At 40.9% G+C, this 9060-nt stretch overlaps 1 long non-coding RNA gene across 1 annotated transcript; it reads left to right on the top strand.

Annotated features, from left to right (window-relative positions):
* Positions 1-453: 453 nt before the first annotated feature.
* Positions 454-1998, top strand: LOC116223218. The gene is made up of 3 exons (XR_004164979.2): positions 454-584; positions 1072-1236; positions 1339-1998. It is a non-coding gene; the product is annotated as an uncharacterized LOC116223218 (long non-coding RNA).
* The last annotated feature ends 7062 nt before the right edge of the window (positions 1999-9060 follow it).

Genomic DNA, 9060 nt, shown 5'->3' with positions numbered 1-9060 from the left:
TGCAATATAAAATTAGAAGTTAAACATAATTTATGTCACCTTAGCACACATGTACGTGATAAACTGAAAAGTATCAGAGAACTCTTGCAACCCAATGCTCTTCACTTGTATTTAAGCAACCCAATAAACGCAAAATGGCGTGATAAACTCCGCTAAGGGAAGCCAAAAAAAAGAAAACTTACATTAGATTGAAAAATTTAAGTTGAAGTTAACACTGCATACAATGTAAAAATACATTTAACACAACAAACCAGTTCGGTACGTCTCTATTCAGGTTAGCAAGCTTGCAAGACTAGGTTTGGGCCCATTACCTTGGTGCACGTGAAGAAATCCGGAATTCTTTGTACTCCCATTGGAGAATGAAATCCAATACAAAATGAAATAAACATTCATTCTCGCTATTACAGTCGTAAACCTGGTAGCAGGCTCATCGCGAATTCAGTAGTCCATGACGCTTGAGAGACAGGATGAAGTTCATGGAGGCTAACTTACTAACTTCAGCTATCAGCTCTATGACGGTGAACCTAGCGCCAAAACTTCCCTCGAGCCTTTCTTCAACAGGCACCGTAGACGAAGTTAAATAGGTAAGCTAACGCTTGTTACAAAAATGAGCTAAGTCTCAGGTGTCGTCGTTGCCAGTGTCTATCGTGAACAACTCTGATAATCCTCTCTGTAGCAGGCAGAAGACTTCCAATTCCTGCCTCCTAAAATCCAACTAGCCTGAATAAAAAAAACTACCTCTCCTCCTCACACAGGATTGGGTACAACATTGAAAAAAATAATAATAATTCCCTCAGGAAACATACATTGTTACCAAACAAGGGGAAAAGGCATCATGGTAATTGTAGATACTTCAAGCACACACGGCACACAGTAGGAACTTCAACCACATAGCATTATCAATACAAGAAAGGCATTAAAACAATAAATTATTTTCTTAAAGGGCCTTACACAATACAAACATGTAACACACTGTAAAAATACAAAAATGCTGTTCTGGGTCCTCCACAACTGTGGCCACTGCTGAAAGTATTTTCTGCTGTTGCTTCTCTTCCTCTTCTTTTCCTGCAGGAGGATGGTATACTCGAGGTGATTACCCTCGCTGGGACTGGGCTGGCCTCTCAAACCGCAGAGGGAGCAGAATATTTGTCAGTCCCTCCGGGGTTTACACCATCCAGCCCCAGAGGACTTGGCCGCTTGTGGCATGTAGGGCAGGGGGCAGCATCGGTGAAAAAGGTAATGATATCTGTTCATATTGATTTTTAACATTTTAACATGGATAGTGTTCTAATCTAAGCAATGGTTAATTGGGATCTTTATTATTTTGTACCTGTGAAGAATCCACTGCCAACCTGTCCAGTGGGAAGAGGCCTGTTCTTTGGAAACCCTCCTTTATGTTGGACGCTGTCCCAGCCTTGGGATAGGCCATTTTAAATACGGTGGGCAACTGCCGCTTTCCCATCACCAGATCTCCCCAGATGCTAGGGTACTGAGCGCTGTCTTCAGTGGCCCAAAGACAGACAGGTCTGGTGGCTACAGGAGATGGATGGTGTTGCCCAAGCAGAAGTCTACTGCCTCCTTCGAGACTGTCCATGTACTCCTTCTCGGACATGCCATACTGTCTTGGGGTCCGTCCAGGACATAGGAGGCACTGGGGAGGCATGTGGGGAAAATAATAAAGGGTGGAATGCTTTGCCCAGTTGCACTCGCACAACAGTGTACTGTGATGTGTTCCCTGGCGGTCACCTGTTGTGCAGACACATACCATTGCCCTTTTCCGCACCATGCACCCCTTTCTCTCTGAAATGTAAATACTCTAGTCAGTTTTTATGTTTAAGGTTTTGTTCAGTTGCTTATTGATTTAGCATAGGTTGTCAGTTATTGTATGCTGTACAAAGTTGTATATGTTGATGTAGTAACTCTATTGTAACAAACAGAGTTGTTTTTATTAAAATGTTGTTGTCATTGTGACTCATGGTCCCAGGGGCCCTCTGCATGAACATTTTCAGTTCCAAGCTACTTATTAGGGAACTTAATAAATAATAACTTATTATTTCCAGGCTGCATATAACATCAACATCAAAGATCAGATTGTAAAATTATCAAACGTACTTATGAGTGCAAGAAGAGAAGAAACCAATTGTCCTTTTCAGGGTAAAAGACAAAGAGACTATGAACTGGAACGATGGGAGGTGAAGGAACAGGCTGCTGGGTTTGAAATTTAAAATGACTGCTGGAAAAAAGAACGAATGTGAAGGTGAAAGAGAAAACTGTTAAACCCCAAAGCTGACTGGGGAGGTTAAAGACAGTTTAACATGGAAAGAGTACCCTAAAACTGCTTGTTGAGTAATCCTTATAATTGAGTATGTAACCGGGTGGTCTTGGGGTTTGGATCATTTACCCTCTACCGTATCAGAAATCTTCCACCTAGGCTACACAAAAGCAGGCACAATAACAGACAGACGGGAGACGCGATTAATACTGAAAAGATTTATTTAATTGATCAGTAAAAAGCCAACTGGAGCCACTCACTCACTCACTGCTCAGAGGATTAACCACGCCATGCGGTACGCTGCAACTGCGAGATATGAGAAATCGGTGAATAAGGTGTGGCTACTGTCGCACATATGCACACACACACACACACACAAATGAAAATGATCTCTAGCAGCTAATCACCCTCTACTGCCAGAGAGTGTGTTACATCAGGAATTCAGGCTATTACCCTTACTGTCACTGGAAACAGGTCAGACCCAACGAGACTAGATCAGACTAAATACCAGTTGACCCATTTACCATAGGCAGGAAAGCCAACAGTTAGCCCAGCAATACAGCAACAACTGATGGCCACACCTAAAACACAGAAAACCTAGATATTGCTAGAAATGTTACCAGTGGCCAGCGAAGCACCACCATAACTACAAGACCCATATTGCCTGTGTGAGTCAAGGTCTAGGAACACAAACCCGGAAGAGGGGAAGCTGCCACAAAGCCATCCTGGTAAAAATAAAGGAAAATCAGATCAGTATAGGAAGCCTGCTGCACACACCTAACATACAATATGTTAATATCTACAGCGGGCTCATGTACGTCAGAAAATGCCAAATGACCGGAAATACTTTAAGAAAACAATCTAAAGCACACACTCTTGGCAAGCAAACATACCATCGCTCATCTCCGTGATCAATTCAACTCTGCAGAGCAGGGCCATAGAGGTGCGACGCAAAGGGAAGAAACCACCTTTAAATAGTCTGAATAGTGGGAAATTGGCTCGTCCCTCCCCTGCCAGCTGAGAACTGCTTCAGAGCACGTCTTCATTGTTTGTAGAGTTTGGGCATTCCTAGGGTTGATGGGTTGAAGATGGGTTATTCAGCACATTTAAACATTGAAGAAAGCGTCAGAAACATACAACCTACCCTTCATGTGAGGTGGCAGGGTAGGGCAAGGCAAGGAAGAATGAACGGATAGTCTTCCAGTCTACCATCACAGACTGAGGTTCTAAATTGAATTTGTGATAACCCATGGGCTAATAATTGAAGTAAAGTGTTGCCTTAATATAAAAGGTAATTCACAACAGACCCATGTGTGTCTGCAGTGGTGTGAGTATAGGAATAACAATTTATTTGACACCTTCTGTGGCGGTGGTGGTCGTGCTATCCTGAGAGACTTTGAGGAAGGAAGTTATAAACCTTGAGGCAGCCGATTTTGTTTTGTGAGACTGATGATCTGTGTGACAGTTGACAAGTGATAGAACCGAATATTGCTGTTTTCCTGTTGTGTCAGACATGAACAGAGTGCTGACGTTATTTTGTATCATCTTACTCTGTTACCCATGTCCCTGGTTATGTACTCTCAGTAAGAGCAAATATCTGAGTCTTAACTCATTAGTATTCAAATGGTTTGTGTGAGAATTCAAGTTCTCCTGTAGCATTTGGACTCCTTCCCCCTAGATAGCCTCCTTCCTGCTGTGTACATGAATGTGAATGTGAAGATGAATGTTGGAAAATGTGCCTTTATGTAATGTATGTGTGATGTGTGAAGGGTCCTACAAGCCTGAGCAAGAAAGATGGAAGTATAAACCAACAATAATAACTATGCAATGTGAATACAGAATGACAATGCTTAAGCAAAACTAAAAATCACAAACTGCAGAAGGCAGGGCGAACTGGTTGTTATCGTCTAACTTGATAATTGAGTGAGTGGTGATGTGAGAATGAGCATGCAATTTGTGTGAGTGAAGCGGTGAAGGAATGACTTATCCTGTTTAATCAACAGTGAAAAAGTTTTAAAAAGGGATAGGAAATTCTGTAAAGACAGAGTGATGAATATGCACATTTTTTATTTTGAAATGATACTAGTAATCTCAGTATACACCCACTGAGAGGAATAGATGGCTGAAAGCCATAATATATTAAACCACTGTGAAGTGAATTGAAACCACAAATAGCAAACTAAATTGCCCACGTGACACTAAATAATAACAACAATAATAATAATAATGAAACAACGTGATGGTAAAGGAAGATGAGCCTAGTTTGTACGTTGGTGAGAATGAAGTACACCACTAGTGGGAGTTGCACCCCAAAAGTCAACATCCAAATTGCATGTAAATGAAAGGGTGGAGGGGTAAGGTGAAGTAAGGAGTAATATGAAATAAGGAGCGACAAAAATACCCTTTAAAAAAAAAAAAGAATTCGGTAAGACTTTACCCCGTATCCATAAAACATTATAAACACATTCATAAAGGGTTACAAAATATTCATTATGCCACATAATGATTGACGTAAGCATATGTAACAATTTATACATAGTAATGACTGCACTCATAAAGCGTTAGGATGGAATTGAGTGTTTATTTACAGCTATTTACAATATTTACAAGATAATTAGATAATAAAAAGAACAAAGACAACAAGACAAAGACATGATGATTTAAATTTACACACACACACACACACTCACACTCACACACACATCAGCATTCACTGGCAAGTCTGGACATAATGCGGGCACGGGTGCGCCAAACTCACACAGGGGACAGAACACCCATGGCACAATGCCGCCCTCTCCTGGTGGGTTAGTGTTTCCTCAATTGCCACACGTGTCTAACAGAAAGAACATATATAAAAGAGGAAAAACTCTCAACTCACCCATCTTGTAATTTCTTAATATCTTCAATGGTAACAACTTCTACCTCCATTCTGTGCCATGACTGCATGTCTGTCCCCTCCAGCTACTTTTCCCTTTTCTTCTAGCTGGTTAGAGAAATACTATTCAAGATTTGGATTTGGACAGCTATTGATAGTCAATGAAACCCTATGTACACTACAAACCCTAAGATCATCCGATGGCAGTGCCGAAGCCTTCTTTTCTAGGGGTAGATAATTAAATTAACGTTTAATATAAAATTGTAACACTCACAAAATGATTTGCTTTTTTTGCTATTGTAAAAAAAGAAAAGAAGAAATGAAGAGTGATGATACTATTGTTTGAAATCGGGTAATTACCAGTGGATGAAGAGGGGGAGTGAAGAAGAGGAGGAGGAGGCACTGGCTGGGTGGCTTGGCCTGGCCATGCAGGAGACAGTGAGGTGAGCGGTGGTGTCCAATGGGGCTGAGGACGGCACAGGTGTGCTGGGCCTGCCTCTGCAGCTGGCGGCTCCCGCGGAGGCCGTGGCTGGGCTGGTGGTCCATTGACCGATGCTGGTGCGCCGCCTCTTCTGTTAAGCCCTCTGCTCCTTTGCCTCGCTGGCAGCTGTGGACTGTGGACACACCAGAAGGTGACTTGGTTTGCCTGCAGGTTGAGATAAGGCAAGGAAAGTTCATTTATACAGCTCAATTCATACACATTGGCAATTCAAAGTGCTTTTCAAATGAGCAGATAACAGAACATAATGGGTAAAGGGCATTAAAGAACATAGAAAAATTAAAGATTTTTAAAAGAAAAAGAGCATACAAATTAAATAAATAAATAACAAAATCTAAATAAAAAAAGTTGAGGGCAAACCCCCAAACCCAACTACCCTACTGCTTACTTTCCAATAAGCAGTTAATTTAGTAAGATACGTTTTGAAAAGATGGGACCTTTTGTTTTGTGTATGGTGAAGCACAAAAATGGCAACCTATTCAACCCTATGTCTCATTCAGTTTAGTGTGTTGTGTTTTTATTTAGTTCAATGTGTGACATAGGGATCCTTCATAGGGATTAATTTGTGTGTCCTGGGCATTGTGAATAAATGTTGGAAATGACATGACAGTAATCGCATCACCCTCTCTCCATAGCTCATTGACTGGATAGATATAAATCTGGCAGACCAAATACATCATAGTGAAAATGTCCAGACTATAATCTGTGCAAAAAATGAGCCAAGACGGCTCTTAAAATGGGTGTCCTTGTAAGAAACAATGCAATCGTGTGACATGGAATACTTTTGGGAGCCACTAGGGGCAGTATATATCACGATTCAACATTCTATTTCTCTGAATTTAGAATTATGAGTTCTGTGATGCTTGTAGACTTTCTAATTATATTCTTGTAGGCATAACATAGCATTTATTAATACATATTTTGTGGCCTCTGTTGCTTTCATGCTTCCTTTGAATTGTGTTAATTTAATGCCACGTGTGCATTTAATTGAGCCTAAATAGTAATAATAATTTACGTCAACCCTATTTGTCAAACCACTTGTCAAATGTCACTTGTTGAAAACAATTAAAACTGAATAGGTCCGTATGAATATCTTGAGTCCAGTTTGCTATATCACAGACAAGGGAGACATAATAGTTTCCTGGACCAATTATCTCATAATTTTACTGAAATCAAACCAGTGTGCTAAAATGGTACAATTACAATTAAGCGCCATTATATTTTCAATACATTTCGAGAGAGAGTTATTGATGTGCACTTCCACCGTAGAAAAAGAAAGTTCTTCTGTTGCCCAGTAGAGGGTGAAATTGTCACACTGTTTTGATGGCCCTGGGAAAATCACTCAGATAATTCTGTCTTATGTACATGTCAAAGAATGAATCAACTCCTGCTGAGTGTGTGAAAATACAGAAATCTTCAATTCAAAATGCACCTCGATGGTAAGCATCATGTCATGCCTATAAGCATTGGCTTATTAGGAAGCATCACATTTATTTGAGGTGGTGTATTTTTAAGAGGGCTAAAGATTTACTTCCAGCTAGAACCAATTGCATACCGCTCAGGGGTTGAATGAACAATAAACTGTGCTGTGCACGGTATTGTGACTTTCGAAATGTGACAAGAACTGAATGTTGGTTTTCAACAGCCTTAAGTCTTTTCTAAATCCTTATGTTAGTTTGCTTAATAGAGTAAGACTGCTTTAATTCAAACAATGCCTGCGATTTACAAAAATATCTCAACTTGTTCCCTGTAAAAAATGACCACCGCTCTGAACCGACATGAGAGGTCCTGCATTTTAAAGCAAAGAGAGAGACAGAATGGTGTCGGTAACTGGCTTATACCCTGTGGATGAAAATTCTCTCATACTTTTCAGTGTTCAGATTTTCTGTCGTGCGTAGCGCTCTAAACACCCCACGTTCCCCAGGGAGCCACTCTGACAGCATTATGAGCTCACCATCAGTAGGGAAGTGCACAGCGTAGGTCAGAGTGATCTTAATTACCTGCTCTTATATATATATTTATTTATATGTTTACACAGTATTTTTTAGGCTCAACACAATGTAAGATCTACCCAAACGCCGCTGGCACTGTGTCAGAGATTAGTTATTAACGAGATGAGATTGGCGCTGAGCGAGACAGCGCATTCATCCACTCACAGTTTTTCACTCATTAAGACCACTTTGCATTTAGCCATTTAGTAGACTCTTTTCCCACACATATGCTTTACAGAGCAGCGGGAAGGAAGAGAGGAAAGCCTTGAGTTGGAACTTACAAGGTTAGCTCTGCAGAGGTATTAATTAGTTTAATGTAATTCTGTCCCTCAGTGTTTTTTCTGTCCAGTAGCTATTTTAGCTGGTTGTAACACAAGGCACTGGTTCCCACACGTTGGAACCGCTGCACTAAGGCTAGTTGAAAATGAGTCCATGAAAGCAATGTTTGGAATGGCACATGTTGTATTAGTAGCGAAAAGCTGGAGCATTTGCACTGCAAAATGAATTTTATAATTAATGCCTCAGATGGCCTTCTTCGGAGCTTTTAGTTTATTTCCCATGAGTGTAAATCCCAAAGTCTGCTGCACAGGGAAGGACCAATCTGCAGGTGCGGTAATAGGCCCTTAGTGCCCAGCCATTTCACTTCTGCAGAGTGCATTTCCCCAGATGTGAAACAAAATATTGCAGACCAGGAAAACGAGAAGCCACCTGGTACTGCCCAGCTTTTGTTTACACGTCTGGCGTCTTACCTTTTAATTAATTCTGTCCGCAGAATTCTCAGGTTGCTACCGTCTTCCCTCACATCGTATGTTTACCAACCCACATGTTCTTTCCACTACCTTTTCTGAAGCTGTTCCAAGAACTGTGATTATTTCCAGAGACTACAGCACAATTAATGGCTGAGCACACTATGTGGAATTGCCTCCACTATAGTGTCTTTGGATTTGCTATTGTGGCACTCTACTCTGAGGTCACTGTATGTGCACAAGCAGTCGGGAGTGTGCTTCCATCTGAGCTGAGGTATTATCTACCTTATCTCTGCTGGAACTGGATGGTGTTTGGAAATGTTGGCTGAAGATGAGCATCTGACACTATATTAAAATACATAGACACCTCCAAGGGAGGATTTTGTGAATTACTTGTAGTCCTGTATGAATAGCCGTTTTGTTTTATTTCACTGAACAGGGTCATTTGTTGTCTGACTGAAAGTTACAAATGCAAGATTTTTTCTGCTTAGGGAAGAAAATGTTTAATGTAACTGTCTGTGAGACAAGTTTGATATTTCAATGTACTTTCCCAAAACAACACATTTGGAGCCTTTGCCCGATGATAATCTTGCAAGTTTCTCGTGTCACACATTGAGGTCTCCTTGGTTGGTGGAGAGAGGTGAGAAACCCAAACAGGAGAGTGACCTCAGCATCCT

This window comes from Clupea harengus, chromosome 2 (assembly GCF_900700415.2).
Source record: "Clupea harengus chromosome 2, Ch_v2.0.2, whole genome shotgun sequence".
NCBI lineage: Eukaryota > Metazoa > Chordata > Actinopteri > Clupeiformes > Clupeidae > Clupea > Clupea harengus.
The sequence above is the reverse complement of the archived record's forward strand: the minus strand, read 5'-3'. Positions and strand labels throughout refer to the sequence as shown.